Source organism: Pan paniscus, chromosome 1, assembly GCF_029289425.2.
Source record: "Pan paniscus chromosome 1, NHGRI_mPanPan1-v2.0_pri, whole genome shotgun sequence".
In the NCBI taxonomy this organism is placed as follows: domain Eukaryota; kingdom Metazoa; phylum Chordata; class Mammalia; order Primates; family Hominidae; genus Pan; species Pan paniscus.
The window spans coordinates 99815589-99841335 of NC_073249.2; the positions used below are offsets into that span (position 1 = coordinate 99815589).

Below are 25747 nucleotides of genomic sequence, written 5' to 3' on the forward strand. Positions count from 1 at the left end.
TTAGCCTATGTCCTTCAGGTTCATCCATGTTGTAAATAAGATTTCCTTCTTCTTCAAGGCTCTCTGGTATTCCACTGTGTATATATACCACATTTTCTGTGTCTGTTTATATGCTGATGGACATTTAGGTTGCTTCTATGTCTTGGCTATTGTGAATAATGCTGCAACAAACATGGGAGTGCGTATATCTCTTTGATGCACTGATTTCGATTTCTTTGGATATGTACTCAGAAGTTGAATTGCTGGATTTTATGGTAATTCTATATTTATTTTTTGAGGAATCTCCACACTGTTTTTCAAAATGGTTGTACAAATTTACATTCCCACAAACAGTGGGCTGAGTCCCCTTTTCTCCATATTCTTGGAAACACTTACCTTTCATGTTTTTGATAAAAGCTATTCTGGGTAGTCTAGTGACTAAGATTCACCTTTGTGCATCTGAAGTCAATACTTCTTAATTCTGCTTTCAGAACATATACCAGGTGAGAGGGATTTCTGTTTTTTCTAGTACCCAGTTCCACACTGCCAGTGATCATTTAATTGTGATAAATCTCTTGCCACAATGGTGGCAAACACTATGACCTTACTGGATGCTAATGCTGTTTGTTGCTGTGGTTGCTGTGGCTGCTGCTGGGTAAAGAGACTCCTTGGGCTCTTTAGTAAATAGGGCACTTTGAGATATTTCTTTTTTCTCTTGGGTTCTTAAAAATACATACCATTGCATATAAGATAAATCTGGTGGGATACTAAAGAGTTAAATAAAAGTAAATGGAGAGTGACTCTTAACTGATCGGCCCAGGTAGACTTCCACTTGTTGTAGTGGCTTGCAGAAGCCTGTTTTAGAGACATAGTGATGTCATTAGATGGCCTGTGGTGTCTCTTGATGCCCACAAGTCTCCTGTCTGCATTTCCAATGAGCTCCCAGGTGAGGCACTACCGCTAGGCTGGGAAACACACCCTGAAGCCGTGAAGTGTGTGCTCTGCACATGTGATCACATGTGGTTACGGCTCTTTTCAGCAATCCCAGTTACCAACGGCTGGAGTTGCTCTCTCAGCCAGATCAGCTGCCTCAGACCTTCAGCATGAGATTTTTTTTTTTTTTTTTTTTTTTTTTGAGAGAGTTTCGCTCTGTTGCCCAGGCTGGAGTGCAATGGCACGATCTTGGCTCACCACAACCTCTGCCTCCCGGTTTCAAGCGATTCTCCTGCCTCAGCCTCCTGAGTAACTGGGATTACAGGCATGCGCCAACACGCCTGGCTAATCTTTGTATTTTTAGTAGAGACGGGGTTTCACCATGTTGGCCAGGCTGGTCTCGAACTCCCGACCTCAGGTGATCCACCTGCCTCAGCCTTCCAAAGTGCTGAGATTACTGGTGTGGGCCACCATGCCCGGCCCAGCATGAGATTTTACAGTATTTGACACAGCTAAAGACTGTGGAACTAGTCTTGACTTGACCCATTACTTCCATTAAAAGTTCCAGGCTCAGGCTGGGAAGCAGGAAGAATGATTAAGGAGAGAGAGAAAGAGAGAGTTTAGATTATTCTTCATGTTGGAATAAGAAGCTGTATTCTAAATGACTGGATTAGATGTTGTTTCAGTGGCAAGAGAAAGTCTGGAGTAACCACTGCATCTGTAATGTTAATGAATTTTAAATGTTAACATTCACACCTTTTTTCTCCCTTCTGCCTCTCTTTAGGAAAGCTGCTAAATTTGCTGGTGATATGCACATTTTAATGAATCTTATATATGCTTCATAAATCTTGTTGACTAGTAAACCCATTTTATCATGCAAGAAGTATTCACTGAGCACTAGAACTTGGATTCCCCTGGACTGGTGCTGTCGTGTCGTCTCTCATTAAATCCAATGTGGACTTAGTTCAGGTTCACTCATCCCATACAGGGAGCTCTGGGGCTCCACCTGTTTCACTCTGTAGCACTGGTTCCTTTCACCTCATATCTGCTTTAACTACTGGACTTGGGTTTACTGAGTTCCTGATCTCTGACTTCATCTCCTATTTTTGGCTCTGAATTTGACCCTTGAACTTGGTAAGATGACAAGATCTCGTTTTTCCAGATTAATATTAACCTTTGCCACACCTCCCCAAATATAGTTTTACATTCACCCTCTGGCTTTGTTCCCTCCCAGCTGCTGTGTGTGAAAACCTGACTCCAGTCCTCCCAGCCTCTAGGACCCTGCCCAGACCTGGCCTGCCTTCTTCCTCACCGCCACTGGAAAAAAACAGACATCAAAAGCCTTAACAAAATACTGTCTGATATAGCAAAATGGAACATGTTTCCTACTAGAAGTATATGACCCAAAGGGGGAAAAATCTGACTCATTTTAAAAACAATTGTTAGGGGTGTGTGTGTTTTGAGAGAAAGAAATAGAGAAGGGCCAATGTATTTGCTATTAAAAAAATCTTCAAAATAACAGAAAAAATTTAAAACTATGTACTCAAAAAATGAATTGCTTTTGTTGTATTAGAAGTCTAGCCAACAGAAGTAAGGGGATGGAGACTGAACCAACCAGAGGAGAAAAGGTGGAAGGCGCTGCCCCAGCAGAGACCAGAACAGGGCCAGATAAAGTTAGGGTCAAAGATCCACACCCTGTTTGGAAACTAAGCAATCAACAAGTGTCAGTCGTTATTTAGGTGCACCAAACATTTTGGGGGGAAATGTGATTTTAGACACAGATAATTATATGATAGGGGCCTATTTGGCTTTCAGAGAAAATTTTCAAGATAAATCAGTAGCTTTAAATAAAAATCTAAGTTTGTAATCAAAGTTTTTCAGAAATAGCAGAGAAACATATTTTCCTTTAAGTAGTTCTCTGTTAATAGTCTCTAGTCTCAAGCAGTTTTAATTTTAAATAGGACTACCTCTAACTTTGTGGGGCCTGGGGCAAGGGTACAAATAGAGGCCCATACAGCATATACCTAGATATTTAATTTTTTGTTTGTTTGTTTTTTGAGATGGAGTCTTGCTCTGTCACCCAGGCTGGAGTGCAGTGGCATGATCTTGGCTCACGGCAACCTCCACCTCCCTAGTTCAAGCGATTCTCCTGCTTCAGTCTCCTGAATAGCTGGGACTACAGGTGCGCGCCACCACGCCTGGCTAATTCTTTGTATTTTTAGTAGAGACAGGGTTTCACCATGTTATTCAGGCTGGTCTCGAACTCCTGACCTCAAATGATCCACCCACCTCAGCCTCCCAAAGTGCTGGGATTACAGGCGTGAGCCACTGCGCCTGGCCTGCCATTCCCTTCTTCCAATTCTATTAGGAGGCAGTGTGAAGAATTCTTTCCCTGCTATATGAATTACATCACCTACCTTAAAAGTAGGCAGCTACAGTTGGGGTTGATTGTGTTGTTTTGTTTTTGAGACAGGGTTTCACTCCGTCACCCAGGTTGGAATGTAGTGATGCGATCTCAGTTCACTGCAGCCTCAAACTCCCTGGCTCAAGTGATCCTCTCTCCTCAGCCTCCTGAGTAGCCAGGACTGCAGGCACATACCTGGCTAATTTTAAAAATTTTGTAGAGACCGTGTCTCACTACATTGCCCAGGTTGGTCTTAAACTCCTAGGCTCAAGTGATCTTCCCGCTTCAGCTTCCCAAAGTATTGGGATTACAGGCGTGAGCCACTGCACCTGGCCTGGTTGGGTTCTAAATAACAAGTTTTTCTTTCTCAGTTACACAATGATCCCAGAACAATCTATGAGCTCTCTGAAATCATTTAGTCCCCTAGGGATGGATCGTGCCAACCACGTGAATAATGATAACAAAGATAATAATATTTACTATTATTTTTATTATTCGCAGTAGATAAATTTCCCTTTAAGGAAAATTGGGCCAGGGCGCCAGTGGCTCACACCTGTAATCCCAACACTTGTGGGGTGGGTGGATCACCGAGTTCAGGAGTTTGAGGCCAACCTGGCCAAAATGGTGAAACCCCATTTCTACTAAAAATACAAAAATTAGCCAGGCATGGTGCCCATGCCTGTAATTCCAGCTACTCAGGAGGCTGAGGCAGGAGGATCTCTTGAACCTGGGAGCCAGAGGTTGCAGTGAGCCGAGATTGTGCTACTGACCTCCAGCCTGGGCAACAGAGCAAGACCCTGTCTCCAAACAAACAAACAAACAAACAAAACAAAGACAATTGGGGGCTTTTGAGCTGGGAAATGATGTGACCAGATCTTAGTTTCAGGCAGGGTGTGAAGAGTAGATGGGAGAAGAGAGACAGGAAAGGCAAGAGACAGTTGTGGAGTTACTTTACAATAGTTTAGGTCAGAGGTAATGAGCTAGGGGATTGTAGCAACGAGAATTGAGAAAGGAATAGATATAATGATTCAATGTAGAGGTATTGACAATGGATTCAGACCTTAAAACAAAAATGCTAACCTAGATTCTGAGCAGGGACACTAGTAACAACTGTGTCCACAGTGTAACCTAATTATTGTAGGTGTGTCTATGTCTAGATTGGGGTATTCCATAGGAATAGGCTAGAGAAACATCAACTCACTAGACTGTGCTTTAATTTTAGGAGTAGCCACCATACTGTCTTGCTGAGTGTTAGAAGCTGTTTGCTGCATAAAGGCCTGCAGATATCATTCATATAGAGAAAGAGGGGAGGAGGAAACTAAAGGAAAGGAAAGTCTTGTAGGAAGTAGGAAACCAAGAACAGAATATGCTGTTGGGGCAGTAAGACTCAGCCCTTTCAGCTCCTTTCAGGGATGAATGTTTGCAGTCACAGGCTGCCTTGTCCTTTACACCTTTTGTCTTTTTTCCTGAATAAGATGAAAGATGTCAAGCAGAGAAGGATTTGGACCTCTAACTGCTAGTCTTCTTCATGAAAACTTCTTAAGGGCAATGATTGCATCTTTGCATGCTTTACACATAGTGGGTGCTTAGATACATCAGTAGAATTCATGTAATCGTCATTAATTCCCATTTTGCTGAGTATTTTTTGCTCACATAGAGGGTCTAGATAAGGAGGCAAGCAGTATGACACTAGCTGCAGCATCATATATTGGCAAGTAAGAGGAGAGCTGCCACTTGTGTGTGATCTGCAGCCCGGGGAAGGAGTGGAAGGGCACTGCCTGGGGGCAGCTAGTCTGCTTAAAAGGTGTTGCAGGTCCAGCATCCTTGATTAGCACTTGGGACCTCTTTCTGCCCGGTTTCATTATTTGGCCCCTCAGTTTCCCTTCCTCTTTCCTGCTATAGGCAGTGTTTTATTTTTAAATGTGCCTCAGTTCTTATATTTTTCCCTTGGGTGCTTCTAGAGTACTTTACTCGTATCCATGGATCCCTTCGTAGGTTTTGGTCTTGTTTCACTAATTTCTTTGGACCTCAGGATTTTATCTCTTTTTAAACTAGGAAGGTTACCTACGTAATGGTGACACTTTTCAATTCTAAATTTTTTTCCAACTGAAAATAATGACTTCCATTGACATCTCTATGGTTGTTGCTATGCTTTGCAGGCTCGTCCATAGACCATAAGCAACATGGGAACAGCCACAGTGCTGATCAGGACAGTAATATGGAAATGGAGGGCATGTCAGTGAGAGATTCTAGTAGATGCCAATTAGATATAGTCACTGAACCCCAAAGCTCCCTGATGTGGGGAGAAAAAGCATGTCTTTATAATTTAGGAAATGTTCTTAGTATGTGGTACCTGTTGAGGTCAACCTGGGCCATTAGTCACAAAGAAAAAAGGGGAGTTAATGACAGTGTCAAGTAAATGCCCCAAAGCAATAACCAGAGCCTGATGTAGTGTCAATCTTCTATCCCCTGAATGCTCTGTCAGTTTCCAGTAGCCTGAGTTTGGCCTCCCTCCTAGTGCTGACCTAGTCAGGGGCAGAGTGACTTTGTCATTCCATTCCCAGGCCTCTCCCCATTGCCTGAGCTAAAGTGTTGGTAGTCTTAAGTACATGCTTCCTCCAAGCCTGGGGTGTGTCACCTGTGAGGTGGAGATTAAGCTGACCCACCTGACCTGCATTCCAATTAGGTAAGGTAGCACTTGCTCTCCTCACAGCCTAAGGAACTGGCTTCTTTTCTCTACCTACTTGTTGCTAGGCCTGTAATGGCCTTAGAAGCCCATTCTTACATCCTCAGGGGATTTGTCAGGACCATACTAGAAACACACCCAATCTTGCCAAGGGCCCTTTTTAAATCTCTTAACCCAGCTCTCCTGGGAACTGTTACTTGCAATAATTGGGAGCTGATAAATCTTATTTACAATAAAGCACCTCCAGTGATTTTAGGGCCTGGAGGCAGGGATTTTCTTCTTAGGAGTTCTCCTAATACCTAATCCTAGGAACACTTTAGGGAGTGCAGGAAGGTAAGATGGTGTCACTAAACTCCTCTCTTTTGACATTTTTATTATTGCTAAGTATTTTTCATTAATTGATTAAGCGGTTCACTTATGAGCAAATACTTGTGAAAATTAACAATTCAAGGCAATTGCTAAATTCCAGTTGACTGATAAACACATTTATAGTTTAGGATTTAACACAAAGACTTTAAAAGGAGGTGATACAGATTGGGCCTTGAACTCTCTCCAGAGAGAAAACTTAGAGACAGGGGAGACAGTTGGGTGGTAACATGGTGGTTTGCTGGAGTTAGCTCAAGCTGTCTCTTGCTGACTTGCTAGAGCCGACTGCACATTTCCCAGCTCCTTGTTCAGCAACATCACATTGGTAGCATGAAATTATCAGTGGTAGAAATATTTGCACCATGAAAATTAGTAACTGCTGGCTGGGCATGGTGGCTCACTCCTGTAATCTCAGCACTTTGGGAAGCCAAGGTGGGTGGATCACCTGAGGTCAGGAGTTCAAGACCAGCCTGGTCAACATGGTGAAACCCCGTGTCTACTAAAAATACAAAATTAGCCAGGCGTGGTGGTGGGTGCCTGTAATCCCAGCTACTCAGGAGGCTGGGGCAGGAGAAGTTTGAACCCGGGAGGCAGAGGTTGCAGTGAGCCAGGATTGTGCCACTGCACTCCAGCCTTGGCGACAAAAGCAAGACTCTGTCTCAAAAAAAAAAAAAAAAAAAAAAAAGAAAAAAGAAAAGAGAAAGAAAATTAGTAAATGTTACAAATAAGGGCTTTTTCACCCTGGAGAACCGGTTGTTAATATTTACTAGCACACCACTGGTGGTCAAGGAGGTAGAACACAAATGTAGAAATGGAAATGTAGAAATGGAGTTAAGACCAGGCTGGGTTCCCTCTTACAAAGGAGATTAAGGAATTTTCAGTTTATCCATTGACACTGAGGTATTGTTGATGACATTTTATTCGTTGGGATTATTTTGGTTACAAGCAATAGAAAGACTAAATTTGAAATGGCTCAAAAAATAAGAAAGATGCATTTATCCCATATAACAAGAATTTCAAGTTGGACCACTCTGGGATTGGTTAATTCATCAGGGCACCAAAGACCCAGATTCTTTTAATATTTTTGCTCTGTCATCCTTAGTATGTCAGTCTGGCCTCTGACCAGCACAACATTTCCAAATCCAACAACTTTCAGCAGCAGAGGAAAATAATTTATTCTTTCTTTTCATCTCTTTGTAAGAGCAAAGAAGACTTTCCCAAAAGCCTCCAGCGGATTTTCTCACATCTCGAATTGGTCAGAACTCTATCACATGCCTAGATCAAGCACTGGCAAGGGGAAGGGAGCCCCATGATCCATTAGTGTTTCACCCGTGTTCCTCCCACTCAGCCCCCGCCCCCGCCCCCTCTACTGAGGCCAATCTCCCCTGAAGCCATGTACAGCAGGCTGGTTACTTGAACCTAATCAAGGTTCTATAGGCATGGAGGAAGAAGGAGGATGGACATTGGTTAAGCAACCAACATGTTTGCGAGAGTTTTTGAAAAGAGAGAAAACATCCATGAAATAATTTAGGAAGTGGCCGGGCATGGTGGCTCACACTTGTAATCTCAGCACTTTGGGCTCACGCTTGTAATCTCAGCACTTTGGGATGCCGACGAGGGTGGATCACTTGAGGTCAGGAGTTCAAGACCATCCTGGCCAACATCTCTACTAAAAATACAAAAATTAGCCACGCGTGGTGTCACGTGCCTGTAATCCCAGGTACTCTGGAGGCTGAGGCACGAGAATTGCTTGAACCCGGGAGGTGGAGGTTGCAGTGAGCCGAGATTGCACCACTGCACTCCAGCCTGGGTGACAGAGCCAGACTCCATCTCAAAAAAAACCAAAAAAAAACAAAAAAAAAAAAAAAAAGAGAAAGAAAAAAAAGAATTTAGGAACCATAATCTTAGCACTGGTGTGCAAGCAGATAGAGGGCCTGGGATTAGGGAGGCTCAGCTATACTATTACAAGATACTAAATATGAAATAATAATCTACCAAAGCAATGCTTTCAATTGCCAAATGGCTGCCAATTCATTCATTCATTCATTCACTTAATAGATATTTAATAAATGACTGTCGTGGGTCAGATACTATGCTAGGTACTATACACAAAATGGTAAACTTAGCTAATGGAGTGTCAGAATCTGATGGGTGAAGTAAATATCAATCAAATAATCCACAAGTAAATGTAAATGTTTAACCTGGTTAAATGTTATCAAGAAACCCTGGATTTTTTTTTAATTGAGGCAAAATTCACATATAGTGATCTTAAGTATACAATTTGATGTCTGTGTGTAACAGCCATCCTTATCAAGACACAGAACATTCTCATCACCTCAGAAAGTTCCCTCATGTCCCTTCCTATTTGATCTTCACCTCCCCCTAATAGGTAACCACAGTTCTGATTTTTATCTTCAAGATTACGTTCGCCTGTTCCTGAATTTCACATAAATGGCTTTTTTTGCACCACAAATGAGTCCAAGATTCATTCATATTGTTGTGTTTAATGATCATTTGTTTTTTAAATTTGTACTCCATTGTAAGAACAATATAAGTAATTTTCTGTTGGTGAACATTTAAAATGTTCTAGTTTGGAGCTATTATGAATAAAGCTATAGTGAACATTCACGTATAAGTTTTTTGTGTACACATATGTTTCATTTCTATTGGGTAAATTCCTAGGGAGTGGAATTACTAGGTTTTAGGGTAGGAATGTGTTTAACATTATGAAACTTCCCCTCACACAGCTTTTTTTTTTTTTTTTTTGAGACACTTTCTCTCTGTCACCCAGGCTGGAGTGCAGTGGTGCAATCATGGTTCCCTGAGCCTCGATCTCCCAGACTCAAGTGATCCTCCCACCTTAGCCTCCCTAGTAGCTGGGACCACAGGCATGCACCACCATGCCTGACTAATTTTTTTTTATTTTTGTAGAAATGGGATCTCCCTATATTGCCCAGGCTGGTCTCAAACTCCTGGGCTCAAGCCATTCTCCTGCCTTGGCCTCCCAAAGTGCTGGGATTTCAGGCAGGATCCACCATGTCTGGCTGAGCCCTATATATATATATATACACACACACACACATATATACACACACATATATACGTATATATACACACATATATACGTATATATACGTATATACACACACATATATACGTATATATACACATATATATACACACACATATATACGTATATATACATATATACACATATATGTATATGTGTGTATATATGTGTGTATATATGTGTGTATATATGTGTGTATATATGTGTGTGTATGTGTGTGTGTGTGTGTGTATATATATATATATATATATATTTTTTTTTTTTTTTGAGACAGAGTCTCACTCTGTTGCCCGGCTGGAGTGCAGTGGCACGATCTCGGCTCACTGCAAGCTCTGCCTCCCGAGTTCACGTCATTCTCCTGCTTCAGCCTCCCAAGTAGCTGGGACTACAGGCGCCCGCCACCTCGCCTGGCTAATTTTTTGTAGTTTTAGTAGAGACAGGGTTTCACCGGGTTAGCCAGGATGGTCTCAATCTCCCGACCTCATGATCCGCCTGCCTCAGCCTCCCAAAGTGCTGGTATTACAAGCGTGAGCCATCGCTCCCAGCCGAGCCCTAGATATTTTTTTTAAAAAATATGGATTCATGGTCTTCAGTTCCAAGAAAGAATTCTGCGTCAGTCTGAGGTTCCTAGGCATGTATAATATGTAGTTTTTAAAAACTCCCCAGAACCAATGGTCTAAATTATATTGGGGGCGGTGGAAAGGAAGTTATTTTGGTTTGGTTTTCTTTTCCACCACAAAAGCATATAAATGTAAATAATTTTTTTCCCTGCCTAGCTACAACCTTTCTCTGAACATTTTCCCCAACTCTAGCCATTAGCGCCAGTATTGAAACAGTCTCTCTTTTTAGTTTCTCTGGTGAAATGCAAAGCTCTGGTTTTTCTGCTCTTGCTTAAAGTGATGTAAAAGCTCAGGGAGCTCCTTGAAGCAGCCCTTAGAATTGCTAAGACGAGTAAACAAAAACAGATCTCTAGGGTGGAAAAGAACTTTGGACAGAATAGCAGTTGAGGGTGTGTGGCCCTGTGTACACCGGTAGGATTTTGTCTGGTGCTTTTACCTTTTTTCCCTTACTATTCTACCTAGCAGCAAGAAATAGTCAACTGTGTTCTGGCTGCTGCCAATGTCTACATTAAACAGCTGCCTCTGAGCATCCAACCTAGTGCCAGCCTAAATGGCTGCATATCACTAGAGAAGAAGCCTCTAGTTTCTAGGCAGAGAAACTGAGACACAGGAATGGGAAGGGAGTCACTTAATGGATTAGGGACTGGTTGAGCTGGGACCAGAACCCAGGTGGCCTGGCTCCCAGCCCAGCTGACCACACTGCTACCCACACAGCCTGGGCTGACCAAAGACAAGCAGCCCATTGAGCAACTGCACAAACAACAATGAATGATGGATGGTCAGAGCAAGAAATAGGCACAAAGCAACTGTGACCCCATCACTTCCTGGCCCCTAAATTTCCAGGCAAGCCTATAAAGTGTGGTCACTTAAATGACTTTGACCAGCAACTTGGCCCAGCTTTCAAATCTGGAGACTTTCTACGGTCACTGCCAAAAGAAAAAGTCTGTCTTATATTGAGGGTAGAGTGCCTTTGAGCTCCACGCCTGGTTCTATTAAGTCTGTGGCAGTGGCGTTAAGATTAGAAAGACATATTTATATGGGTATAACCTGGTTCTGGACAGCTGTGGTGAAACAAGGCAACTTTCAGATTTTGAGGCTCCTCTTCTACAGATCTGTGCTCCCATTTCAGATTTAACTAGCAAAGGGTAGGTGTGGTCAGTGATTGTTGTCACAATCATTCCAGAATGTTTGTGTAGAGTTACTAGAATTTCAGTCTTTTCATTCTAAAGTATTTTCATCCCTCTCACCTTTCTAGAACGACACCCTTTTCAGCTCCTTTCCAACGGCTGTAGCCAACTGATTCTACCCCAGAGTCCCAAGCGTCCACCCCCGTACCCTTCCAGTTCAGTTCAGTTAGAGTTCAGTTAGAGTCAATTTAGATGACCAAATCTCATCCTGCTCTCCTCCTTAAATTTACCACTAAACGGTAGCTAAAATTTGTGGTCCCTATACGCTTGAAGCCCACGCCAAATGACTTTACTTGTCAACCTGTATTGTATGTCTTGGATATGCCCCCATGCAAGGCACTCTGACTTGTTTGGCCTTAGTATGTGTGGACAGCCTTGGGCCCAGCCCTAAATTTTCGATTGTAAACCCAGGTGTATCCCTAAGAGATATAGCTGTCTAGGAAGTTTCCCTGTTTCAGGTGTCAGTTTCCTATTCTGAGCTAGACAATTCTAAAATGCCTATGCCCCACGCCTCCCCTTTAGAAACTGAGGAAGAAGTGAGGGGAAAGAAAAGTTGACTAGAGTATTTGTTTTTACATAGGCATAATGGGCACAATTAGACAATACATTATTTTGAATATGCAGACCAGGTGCTATAATGTTAGGAATCTGAATTAAAATTTCAAATGTCTTTTGTTAGAGTATAGCCGGGGTTGGCATCGTTTTGTGTTTGTCATAAAGAGGTATTTATTAAATGGCCTTTCTTTCTTGAAACAGTCCACACAGGCCTAATACTTATTCATTCATTCAACAAATATGGAAGGTCTACTATGTGACAAGGATGGCTTATTATGTTCTCATAGCCATAGCTCATTGTCACTCGGGTAGGACACATACAAGTTCTGCCACATATAATATAGTTTTATGTATTTTACTAAATTGTAAAACCTTTGATGTCTGGGATTATGTCTTGTTAATTTTTGTATCCCCCTGTATCACTGAGCGCAGTGATACACATCACAGGGATACAATACATGTTTGAATTATGCCATAATGTTTTAAAAGACATAACAAACGCACTAGAAGACATAACAAACGCACTATGTAAGTTTTTTTTTTTACTGTTAGCAGTCTAAAGCAGATGTATCAACAGGGTATCACTGTTATGCAAGTAAATAAATATTAAGTGTTTACAGAGAAGGATATGTTCACTTCAAGAGTGAAGGAACAAGAGAAGTATATAATTGGGTGGAGACTGGTGTGGAAGAAGCTAATTTTCCTCCGGTCACTCCAGAATGATTGTGTAGAGTTACTAGAATTTCAGTCTTTTCATTCTGAAGTATTTTCATCTCTCTCACCTTTCTACAACTACTCCACCCCTTTCAGCTCCTTCCCAACGGCTGTAGCCAACTGATTCTACCCCAGAGTCCTAAGAGTCCACCCTGTACTCCTCCAACTCCTGTTCAAGAATGCTCCAGACCAGGAGCTTTAGGGACTCGGGTCGGGAAAACACGGGGTCACGCGCGGGGCAAGCGCCAAACTGGCCGCAGCCTGGGGAGCGGCGCTAAAGGCGGGGCTGCGACGGGGCGGAGCGGGAGGAGGCCCGGGGGCGGCTTGGGTGTCACCACCAACCCGCTCCGGCCGGAAACTGGCGCCTGTTTCCGGCCGGACAGCAGAAAGCCACCGATCCTGAACCAGGCGCCGGAGCCGGAGTGGCGACCGGGTGCGGTGCGGAGCGGGCAAAAAGCCACTGCGGGAGGCCAGTCCCGATCAGTCCTTTCTGGCTCCAGCTCCAGATCCCGTGCGGAGCAACAGCTGCGGTCGCAGTCTCCACCTCCATCGCCGTCGGGGGAGGGGCCGGCCGGACCCCGGGGTCACTGCCGAGGAATGAGGAGAGGCGGCCGGGCCCCGCGCTCCGCCCCGGCCTAGGGCCTTGCCCCGGGAGCCCGCGAGGGTAACGGAGCCCCCCGTCCTGACACCGTCCCCCGTCTGCTCCCGCCCCTCCCGGCTTCTCAGACTCGCAAACTCTGCTCCTCAGATCGCCACTGTCCGCTTTCTCCTTTCTGAATCTATTTCACCCGAAGCCATCTCCCCTCGGCACTCCTTTCTCGCCCTGACTGCTCCTTGCTTCGTCCCAATCTTTCCTCCTCCCTTTCACCTGCGTCCTACGTTCCTACCCCCGCGCTCTCCAGCTCCCGGCCTCCCTTCCTGAGCTGTGCTGGCCAGTTTGGACGGTCCCCCCTTGTCAGCTAGACTTTCGGGAGGGATGGTGGAGTTTTAAGGTGATTAAGATGCAGTGTATTATCCCCACAGTAGGATAAAGTTCATTTAAAATCTCAATATAATACTAAAATGAAAAGCAAATAAGCTTATTCCTATTGATAGCCAAACTAAGGTGCATACAGTAATGGAGGAAAGGCGAGAAAAAGGTGTGTGTGTGTGTTTGTGTGTGTGTGTGTGAGAGAGAGAGAGAGACGGAGGTTGACGGATTCTAGGGCAGTCTTAAGAACTTTAGAAAAAAGAAAAGTTGCCATGAGCCGATGGAAACTTTAGAAGCTGATGATGAGTAAGCCGGGGGCTGCGTGATCTCACTCTTCTCATAATTACTAGGTTAACGGTGTGGCTCCGGTCGGGATGGAATGGGATTTGTTTACTGGGCCGGCGTATTTTTAGCTTGTCGGCTCACAAGGACCAGCGCTCAGAGTCTCTTTCTCCCCGCTCGTGGTAGTCTTTCTGTCTAACCTAGGTGGCTTCTCTGGGCACAATAAAGATGTAAAAATTTGAAATTAGAAACTGACTGGTGGAATTTTATGGAAGAAGTTCCCCACAAACTTTTCAGGCAGCTTTTCACGAATGCAAAGCCTAGAATTAGCAGGACGTTGACTTTTATTTTCCTTATCTTTTTATACGTACTACGTAACGCTTTGCTTAGAAATTCACATGCTGCTAATTTTTCAGTCTTTGGCCTCTAGTACTGTATATTTAGGAGATTTTTGAGGAGGCTGGATCCCTTTGTCTTTCAGAATCTATTTCAAAGGTGGAAAAGGACAGAGTAGAGAAAGAGGTGGCGGTAAGACTGGCTCCAAAGAGTTGCTAACCCCTAAATATTTAAAAAACAGTTTCTATGCTATGTAACTTCTGAAAACATGTAGAAAATTTTCTTCCTACTAAATGAGATTGCATTCCTGATGGGGGAAGACTTCAGGGACGGAAGCTGGGTGGCTAGGGAGAATCAGAGGTAGTTAAATATTTGCTGTGTATAACTTACAAATACATTATGCGCAAACAATGAAGAATTAATTATACGCTTTGTCTTCATTGTTTTTCAAGTAGTTCTTTTAACGTTTAGTAACCAACCTGCTGTGCTAGTCTATTGATATTTTGAAGGCTGAACAAAACTGTAAAATAAATGAACTTGATGTTGCTCCTCTGCAGGCTGAATACCCCCGACCGTTCTAATTTCCACTATTGACCCAGCTTGCCTCAGAGCACCTCCCTGACAAAGTGGCCAGTTACTATGTACTTAGAGATTGCAAATCAATGCAAATATTAGCTCATACTAGGAATAATTAAGAAGGTAAATATGCTGAAAACATATATTCCAAAACCAAAATAGATTTTTTTCGATTTTACCCTCATTTTTGATTATCACCACCTTTCTGCCAATAATTATCCGTTAACATGAATAATTTAGAATTGAACAGATATCTGCTTTGGACATTACACTTTCAAGATAGAAGAAAAGATGGAAGGAAGATAGTGCCAAACTAATTTTTTATTGTCGTTGCCTTATTTGACTTATTCCTTGCTTTTAATACTGAAGACTCCCTCGGAAAAAAATGTAAAACTTTGCCAAAGCAAGAGCTGGCTATCTACTGACTTGTATAAGGCCCGGTGACCGGTAATGAATGCTAATCATTAGGTGGCCTTTAGTGGCCTTATGTTGCCAACAACTTGGAAAATTTCCCAAAGCTTTATTTGTTTAATCTTTCTTTTGAGACCCCTATTTAAAAAAAGACTTAATTTGGAGACGAAAATCTAATTTTTAAAAACCACATACACCTTTCCCAGAATCTGTTGATGATCAATAATTGTTTTGATCTGTGTGAGTTGATTGGTGCCAATATTAGTGATGATATCTGGGTATATTCTATTTTTATCTGCATCTAGCAACTCCCTAAGTTGAACTGCATACTTTATTCCAGGGCATGGGGATCAAAGGGGTTGAAGAAGCCTAGGAATGAGTGGAGAGCTGCCTGGTAGTCCACCACTATTCCTAGTTCTCAGGAGGCTTTATTTGCAATTTTGAGATTCAATGTATGTAACCAAAATAAGTATTCTGATTGTTATGAGGGCACTAAGTGCCACTTGTCAAAGTTTTGGAGCTCCTGAGTATCTTAAGCATGCTAAAAGACATTGGCCATTATAGTGTGGGTGTATGTGTGTATGAGTAGCACTCTCCTTACCCTAAACACTCATCCCACCAAAGGGAAAATCCTTAAACAGCGCTTTGAAATGTGACCTCAGCAGTATCTTTCCTATGGGAACTTAGGAGCTGTGGAATAGCAGACTGTGGAATCTTTTTTGTAGCCTCTGATAAATTCAGGTAATTAAAAATTTGTGTAACTGGAAGATAGATACAGGGCAGTTTTTCTCATGAATGCCTGAATTCAGTTGACTTTTTAATATAATAGAAGAGAGTTGTTTGTTTGTTTTTAAATAAGACATCCTTGCTGAGTAATGATTGAACACTTCTCTGGATAAAGCAGTCTCCATGCTCCAGTGACAGGCGTTAGGGAGGTATAAAAGATGTAAAGACATGTGTCTTTGCTCTTGGGGTTGAGGGTGGATGGGAAAGGTGGTATATAAATATGGGAAGGCAGACTATTATGAGCTTTAACATTTAGGAAACAACATATAGACAAAAGCAAATTTAACGTGCTGATAAGTATGTAAGGGCTGAGAAGACTTAAAGTAACAAAGAATCAGTGAAATAAATTGGGGAGATTTCTGAGTCAGTAAATTTTGAAATGGACTTGGGAGGCTGTGGATGAGTCATAAAGAGGTATGGGCTATTGAGTTAGATGGGTCTTCGTTCAGACCTTGCGGCTATTTTTTACCATGTGACCTTGGACAAGTTAACTTCTTTTCCTTATCTGTAAAATGTGAGCATTCAAGTAAATGAAATAGTTACTGTGTTGGGAATAAAAGAAAAGAAAGGATCTTCCAAACAGAAAGTATAGAATGTACAGTGTGCAATGATGATATGAATGACTAAGTTGTGAGTGGGGGGAATATATGAGAGTGACTGTAGAGAATGTGGGTTGGGCAAGTCATGGGTAGAGCAGGCAAGAGGGTGGAGGGGACTCAGAAGCCAGACTCTGTTGGGTGTTGATAGAAGGGTCAATAGAATCATTGTAGGTCCTTGAACAAAGGACGGATTTAATGAGAAATATTGAGCCCTTTGGTTCAGGAACTCAGGGACAAGGAATCAGGCAGGCATCCGTACATTGTGACTCTTATTTTCTGTACCATCCTAACCTGAAGGGATACAGCCAGGAGGCATAAGATTCCTTGTAGAAGTTTTTGTGTTTACACACCTTACTATGCTGAGCCTGCTTGTGCCTGTCTCGTAGTGCACCAACCTGTGGGGAAGTCTCAAGACTATGGCCGGATTCTCCTCAAGAGCTTATAGTAAGGACAGCATTATGTTTCAAGTGCATTTAACTCTCAGTTGTCTCTGCTAATGTAGGGAGCACTGTTGTAGGTAATTCAGAACTTAACAAAGACATTTCTTGGTTATTTTCAACTGTGTTTTTTTAGGATTATACCTTATCCCTTTATTTCCTCTAAGAAATAGTTTTAGATAAGAAAAATTACTAAACTGTTATTTGTAGTGACCCACTATGAGTTTAATTCTTTGCTAGGTGCTATGGAGGATTAGGAAAAATGACAACTTTGCTCCCAGACTGAAGTACAGTGGCGCAATCTCAGCTTATTGCAAGCTCTGCCTCCCAGGTTCATGCCATTGTCCTGCCTCAGCCTCCCGAGTAGCTGGGACTACAGGCGCCCACCACCATGCCCGGTTAATTTTTTGTATTTTTAGTAGAGATGGGGTTTCACCGTGTTAGCCAGGATGGTCTTGATCTCCTGACCTCGTGATCCGCCTGACTCGGCCTCCCAAAGTGCTGGGATTACAGGCGTGAGCCAGTGTGCCCGGCCGAAAATACATTATTTTTTAAACCAGATTTATTTTCATTTTTGGGGATCATACTAATATTGAAATAAATTTGCATTTCTAAGCTTATATTACCTGATGGTGGGGAGAGTACACTGATGATGAAGAACAGTCATTCTTGCATTAAAGATTTGGCCTTAGAAATCCGTAAAATAAATAATCCATTTGTAGATAATTAAGACTAGACTACACTGAATATGTTGATAGACCAATTTCTTTTCAAAATCTGTATGGATCCAATGTGGCCTCCTAGGCTGTCTGTCTTATGTCTGAGAATGACTGGCAGGTGATGCTTGTGTTCCAGCCAGAATGAGCCTTCATTCACAGTATCTGGACGAATGCCACTACATTATGTTGTGTTGTTGAAGATTAAGCCGGCTTTCTCAAAGGACTTGTGCTTTGTAGAGGCTCTTCCAGATATCAGCTTCATTGAAAATCTGTCAGATTTTTCCTCCTGTAGGAAAGTTGTTTGAAAGTATGTCCAATTAAAAAAAAAAAAGGAATGGGCAGAAGTGTCCACATTTAAGAAGTAAACAAAATCACATGCCATTCTTTCATCCCTTTTTTTTTTTCTCCAGTTGACTTGCTTTTCTCCATCCCTGCCACTCTCCCCCACCTCTTTATAATCATTACCAAACTGTGATGTCACGAGCACAGGATTATTATTTACTTCTTGAGTCAGGAGATTGTAGTATTTCTGAGCTAGAAATCAGGTGGAAAAGTCAGGAATCTTATTTTATACAACTAGATAGGGATTTTTTCAACTGTGCTTTTTTTAGGATTATACTTTAGCCCTTTATTTCCTCTAAGAAATAGCTGTAGATAAGAAAATTACTAAACTGTTATTTGTAGTGACCCGCTATGAGTTTAATTCTTTGCTAGGTGCTACGGAGGATTAGGAAAAATGACAACTTTGTGTCCTTGAAGAGTTTACAGTCCAGTTGGGAGTAAGAAGAATAAAAAGGAATGAATACTTGCTGAGCCTCTTAATATGCCACACAAAATTTTAAAATGTGAAACTATATTGTTAGTTGCATAGTGCAGACCTCATACCGTAGGTATTTGGGGAGAGGAGTACTCAGGTAGTTATGTCACAGAGGAATTATAACTCATTTCAGATCTTAATAAAAAAATAGGCCAGGCACGGTGGCTCACGCCTGTAATCCCAGCTACTCAGGAGGCTGAGGCAGGAGAATCACTTGAACCCAGGAGATGGAGGTTGCAAAGAGCCGAGATAGCACCACTGCACTCCAGCCTGGGTGACAGAGCAAGACTCTGTCTCCAAAATAAATAAAAAAATAAATGAATAAATGTTATTGTATTAGGTACAAGGGATGAAGATGAAGAGGATAACAAAACATTTCATATTGGAGCTGAAAGGGATCAAGCAAAAGCCTGGAAACAGGACTATACCTGAGATGTTCTTGGGGCGGTGAGGAGACTAACCTGAGTGGCAGTGAGCAGTAGTGAAATGAAGGTGGGTAGGTTGGTTTGGAGCTATGTTTATAGAGGGTGTTAAAAAGCTAGGCTTATAAGTTTATATATATATATATAATTTATTTATTTATTTATTATTTTTTTGAGACAGGGTCTTGCTCTGTTGTCCAGCTCAGGCTGGAGTGCAGTGACACAATCTTGGCTGACTGCAACCTCCGCCTCCTGGGTTCAAGTGATTCTCGTGCCTCAGCCTCCTGAGTAGCTGGGATTACAGGCGTGCACCAGCATGCCCAGCTGATTTTTGTATTTTTAGTAGAGACAGGATTTCACCATGTTGGCCAGGCTGGTCTCAAACTCCTGACCTCAAGTGATCCGCCCACCTTAGCTTCCCAAAGTGCTGGGATGACAGGCATGAGCCACCGTGCCCGGTCAACTTTATATTTTAAATGGTAGAAGATTTTTGAATATAATAGCAGTATGATGATACTAATACACAGGTTGGCTGGGAGGGAATGGAGATTGACACTGGGGGTGTGTGAAGTGATGAGGCCCGAGTTAGAGTTGTGGAGGGTAGGCTAAGGAGAGGAAAGAGTGAAAAAGAGACTGTGAAGGAAAAATGGAAATTAATGAGGGGTGGATGTGGGAGATGAAGAAGGGTGATGAGTCAACTACAACTGTGACACGTTGTGCCTGGGTGTCTGAGACATTGAGTGAAATAAAGAAGTTAGGAAGCTTTCCTCATTTTAGGGAAATATGATGAGTATAATATGCGATGTGTTGGATTTAAAGTGGCAATGAAATGTCCAAATGAAGGCTGTCCTGGGTGTGAGCTGGGGTAAAGATGGGGGTAGGTTTGGAAATGCAGTTTTGCAATCCATGGCCTAGATGTGGTAGCTGTAGCCAAGAGAATTAATAAGCTCTCTGAGGACTAAAGTTTAGGGAAAGAGCAGAAGGGCAAAGAAAATGGTACTGATAAACCTAAACACGTCTAAACCTAAACATGTCTCCTATCTTGTAAACACCGTCCTAGGCACTGAGATGGAGGTAAGGGAGACAAGGAACCCACGAGGAGCGTATGGGTCTAGTGGGAGGAGACAGATATGTAAATATATAGATAGAATGAAGTGTGATAGATGCTGTGATAGAAGTATGCAGCAGGGAGAGTGGGAGCCCAAGGGTCAGTTCTGCCTTGGGAACGCTGAGGTTGGAAAGAGCCTCCCTGAGGAGTTAGCATTTGAGCTGAGTCTTGAAAGATGAATTAAGGATATACTCTACAGATGACAAGAATTACATTCCAGTCTGAGAAAATACCATGAACAAATCTTAAAGGAATGAAGGCCAGACTTCTTCAGGTAACTTTTACTTAATCATTATGGCTGGAGGATGGGATGGAGGGCAGGCTGAAGAGGTAGGCAACGCTGGATCATACAGAGCTTTATCTTTTTTTTTTTTTTTTGAGACAGAGTCTTGCTCTGTCACCCAGGCTGGAGTGCAGTGGCACAATCTCAGCTCACTGCAAGCTCTGCCTCCCGGGTTCACGCCATTCTCCTGCCTCAGCCTCCCGAGTTGCTGGGACTACAGGCGCCCGCCACCATGCCCGGCTAATTTTTTGTACTTTTAGTAGAGGCGGGGTTTCACCATGTTAGCCAGGATGGTCTTGATCTCCTGACCTCGTGATCCGCCCGCCTCGGCCTCCCAAAGTGCTGGGATTACAGGCGTGAGCCACCACGCCCGGCCTGGAGCTTTATCTTATACTGCAGTATATCATGAGCCATTTAATAAGTTTCACATCCTAGAAAGATGATGTCAGTGGTGTGTAGGGTGGATTGGAGATGGAGAAAGCAAAATTCCTTTCAATAACTTCATTATACTGAACACATTTATTGAGAGTGATCATATTTACAGATTCATGGAATCAGACAACTGGCGGGACTGCGATGCTTTCTTAGTTTTCCTCATTCATTTTCAAATAGAATACCTGAGGTTTACTCAGGATCACAGAAGTGGTTCTGTGATAGCTTAGTCTAGAATTCAGTCTTCAGCATGTACTAGGTGATTAATAAAGGTGAGTTCACCTCTCTCTTCTCTCCCAAGTCCCATTTCAGTGTTTGTGTCATTCTGCCACATTGCATTGTACTAGCAGATAGAAGGACTTAACATCATTCCATTCTACTGTCTTTTTTTAACCAGTCCAAAGTGAATAGAGGTATTTTCCTAGGTCTGACTGAGAAAGATGTTCCCTGAGAGTACCATTGGGAAGAGGGGCAGTTCAGTGCCCTGGACTGGGCTGAATGAGGTGTTAGGATTTTTCAGCTGTAGTGATTCAGATGTAGAAGAATGTCAAGGTATTTGTTTTGTTGCATGTCTTTATCTCTGCCACTAAGCTCCCTTTAAGTTGTTTTCTTTTAAACTTAGTTTTATTTGTGCCACTGAAACTTGTTAAATAAGCTGTGATAAATTGGGCACTGATTAAAAGTATATTTATCTAAAAAAAAAAAGAATATCTAAACAAAATTTAGAAAAGTTCAGGGAAAAAACCCAAACAGAAACAATTTTGAGCCTACATCCCAAATTTGATGGACATTAACATTTTGTCATATTTGTTTTAGATGTCTTACTCTCTTTAAAATATTAAATACTCAGATTCTGCATCTTCCCTGTATTTTCATTTTCATTGGATTTTTGTGGAGGGAAATTGTTTGGTTTTAAAGTGCTAAGCGAGAGTTTGGATTTTGTGTTTTAGTCACTTTTGCTGGAGGAGAACAGAACAGGGTAGAGGGCATCCTCTAAGTCCTTAGATTCCCCTGGGAGAAATTGGGACTTAAGGACGTGTGGAAGGATGGATACCTTCCATTGATAGGCCTTCCTCAAAACTTGTCTGAGTTGTGATTTTTAAATTCTTTTCTCTGGGCTCTGTCAGCATCTTCCCCAGAGGAGGGCCTTGGTTTGGAAGCTGTCCACTTAAGCAGAGCTGCCAAGTCTTAATTCTTTCTCAAGTGGGCAAGGGTACATTTTGTTTTTGTTTGTGAGTATTTGGGAGAGGGAAGGGGTGGGTAGAGAGGAGGCACAGAATAGCTACTCACAGTGAGTACTTATCTGAATTCCTGTGTAACTGGAAGTTTTCTTGGCTGTTTTAGGGGAGATAACTTGGTTACACTAGCATTTAAATTATCTGGGAAGGTGGTTTTTCACTCCCCTCTGCTATCTGATTTGAGATGGCAATAAACCTTCTTGTCCATTTTTGTCAGTCCCCACTCTACCCTGTTCTAAGCGCTGCTGTTTGAGGGATGTGAAGGCTCCTCTTCAGTCTAAAACTGAACAAGTCAGATATCTCCTTATAGTTTTGGGAAACCATTCTGCTCCTGACTGTTTTTGTGTTGACTCCTCTATTCATCCAATCACCTGGCCCTTTATTAATTTTACAGTTTTGCATAATGAGATATTTCAAACATTTAGAAAAGTTCAGGGGAAAAACTCAGGCAATTTTGAGTCTACAACCCCAACTTGATGGACATTAACATTTTGTCATATTTGTTAGATGTCTTACTCCCTTTAAAATATTAAATGTTATAGATATAGCTGAAGTTCCACCCTGCATCCTTTCCTCCTTCCTCTTTCTCAAGAAATGACTACTGGCCTGAATTGATGTGTTCATTCCTTCATGTTTTATACTTCCTCCGCCCTGCCACATCTTTATTTATTTATTTATTATTTATTTATTTTTGAGATGGAGTCTTGCTCTGTCACCCAGGCTGGAGTGCAGTGGCACGATCTCTGCTCACTGCAACCTCTGCCTCCCGGGTTCAAGCGATTCTCTTGCCTCAGCCTCCCGAGCAGCTGGGATTACAGGTGCGTGCCACAGTGCCCAGGTAATTTTTGTATTTTTAGTAGAGACGGAGTTTTGCCCTTATTGACCAGGTTGGTCTTGAACTCCTGACCTCAAGTGATCTGCCCACGTTGGCCTCCTAAAGTGCTGGGATTACAGGCATGAGCCACCATGCCTGGCCCCACATATGTATTCATAGGCAACATACAGTTTTGTTTTGAAATTTTACATAAATAGGATCATGTATGTATCCTTTTGTAACTTTTTTTCTCAACATTGCTTTTCAGATGTGTCTACAGGTAGATCTAGTTCATTCAGTCACCTAAATTTTAAACCTGTTTTCTCCATTGCCCTCCCCACTTGTCCTGTTTTTTTGTTTGTTTGTTTTTTGTTTTCTTTTTTTAAGACAGGGTCTTGCTCCGTCACCCAGGCTGGAGTGCAGTGGTGCCATCTTTGCTCACTGCAACATCTACCTCCGGCGTTCAAGTGATTGTCCTGCCTCAGCCTCCCAAGTAGCTGGGACTACAGGTGCGCGCTACCACACCCGGCTAATTTTTGTATTTTTTAGTAGAGACAGGGTTTCCTAATGTTAGCCAGGCTGGTCTCGAACTCCTGACCCCAAGTGATCTGCCTGCCTCAGTCTCCCAAAGTGTTGGATTACAGGCGTGAGCCACCATGCCCAGCTCCCACTTGCCCTGTTTTGTTTTGTTTTGTTTTTAAACTTACCCATTCTTAAAGTCCCAGTGTAAACTATCTCTTCCACAAAAACGTTCCTGATTTTCTTTTTTCTCCAGCAGGATATAATCTTTCCCACAACTGGCTTAGAATTCTTTATAAGCCTTTTATATTAACTAATCAAAGTTGTATCCAGGCCACACTCTACAGATACCTACTTAGAGAATATTATAGATAGAATGCAGCTTTGAAAGTGCCAGTGCTGTGTTCTAAAATAGTTCTTTGAAAAGTCAGGGTCATTTTAAATGAGTTAGTCTACTAGTGCCTTTTGAATCATTAACAGCTAACATCAAAAGAAAAGGAAGAGCGTATTCCTCTGAGGCTTTAGTGTTAATTAATATTGATATTTACATGAAGGTAGTCGCATGTGAAGAATTAAGACACGACAATGGGAAAATACAATGATGCTAACTAACAAAAATGTAGTTTGTTTATTTATTTATTAGAGACAGGGTCTCACTATGTTGCCCAGGCTGGTCTTGAACTCCTGGGCTCAAGCCATCCTCCTACCTCAGCCTTGTGAGTAGCTGGGACTATAGGTGTGTGCCAACATGCCTAGCTCCAACAAAAATATATTTTAGAAACTTATTTCCTCTTATGTGTTCCATTGTGAGCATCTGCTTTTGCCTCCCTTGAACTGGTAGCTCACCTGGCTAAGTATGAAACCATCCATTTCCTGAAAATTTCTATCAGTTCTAAGGGACAGGATTCTCTGACATGAACAATACTTGGTCCCTGTTGTTTACTGACATGAATAGAGACTTTCCATACCCCTTCTTAGAACTCTGAAAATAGAATTTGAGAGTTAGACTTAAGAGTTTCTGTGTCCTAGCTTCTTTGCTTGCCTAAAATAAATTCCTGGCTATTTGGCACAAGGTGTCCTGTCATTTTAACAACTTTAAGTTCCTTCTTTCTCACATCTTTGTAATTTTGTATAATATACTAATTCATTATGAAAATTGAGATTTAAATCATCTATGCAAATTTCCTGATTGAAACTACAAATTCCTTTCCACCGAACACTTGCTGTGCACTGGAATCTGGGGACAATGCACTAAGGAGATGCCAAGGAGGAGTTACCCAGTAAATAAATAAGCAGGAGGAGAACTGGCCCCTTGGGAATTTATATTCTGGGTTACATAGGACATGGTTACATACAGATAAATGCATATAAAGAAAAAAATGTGAGAAACAAATACAGGCTATGTAGCAGTATATCTAATATCATATAGCATTTTAGAACTGAAAAGAGATTTACATATTGTCATTTTCTAGGTGAGGAAAATGAGACCCAGAAAATTTAAATGACTTGTCTAAGGTAGTAGTTACTGTCAACAGTTTATTGGATATCTGTTCTCTGAAAAGTTAGGCTTCCAGTATATTATAGAAACAGTCAAAGTCATTAAGAACTCACTAATTATTTGTGAACACTGAATATTTGCATAAATAGATAAATAGTAATACAAGTCCTAGGTACTAAGTACCAAGTGAGGAGTACAGTTACATAGCTATATAGAAGTTTAAAGGGAATAGATAGGGAAAAGTTTTACCTTTATGGTAATCTAGACCTTAGAGAAGAGAGAAATATAGCAGGGAAACATTCAAGGTGGAGAACCAGCGAGCTGAGCTCACCTTGTTTTGGGGGCAGGAAAAGTAGTTTGTAGCACAGTGTTTTACCTAGGAGGGCAATAAGATCAGTAAAGTTAGTAAAGTTAGGGAGTTAGATAAATTGGAGTGAGACTTAAATCTCAGCCAAAGGAATTTGGTTTTTATACTTATACTGAGAAATCTCTGAGTAGGGAATTGTATTGTATGAATTAGTATTTTAGGAAAACTGATTCAGCCTTGTGGTATAAAATAGAGGAAAGGATACCAGTTAGAGGACTGTTATAATAGTCCAGGAAAAAGACTGTCTACAAGGGTAACGGTAATGCAGAAAGGGGGAGAGATTTGAGTAATTTGAAGAGAGATAAGGAGAATTTGGTAACTGATTATCGTGAAAAAGGTTAGATAAGAATGATCACACATTTTCAGTCTGGGTAATAGCAATAGGGAGAGCTGGGTTTGGTGGGTTTCTGATGCCTCTCCAAAGTGGGGTACCTTGGTAGACAGCTTTGAAAGGTACTGAGTCTGGATCAGCATTCTCAGTGGATACTGAATTCAGGGTTTAAGTAACTGGTTTATGTTTGCATGCCTAGTAAGTAGTAGGACTTGGTGTGTATCGTCCGTTCTTTTGATTGTTGTTTAGTGCTCTTTCTACTAGATCACATTGCTTGAGAAGAGATGG

The 25747-nt window shown here is 41.9% G+C and overlaps 1 protein-coding gene across 3 annotated transcripts in view; it reads left to right on the top strand.

The window, feature by feature from the left end:
* Positions 1-12790: 12790 nt before the first annotated feature.
* Positions 12791-25747, top strand: part of OTUD7B (OTU deubiquitinase 7B) — a 72960-nt gene continuing 60003 nt past the window's right edge. Inside the window, exon 1 of one of the 3 annotated variants that reach the window (XM_034934387.3) lies at positions 12791-13178. The gene's annotated coding sequence lies outside the window, so the exon portion shown is untranslated. Of the gene's footprint in view, positions 13179-16770; positions 16919-25747 lie in introns of those variants that run through there. The other 2 variants (XM_034934396.3, XM_014347201.5) reach the window with 2 other exon arrangements.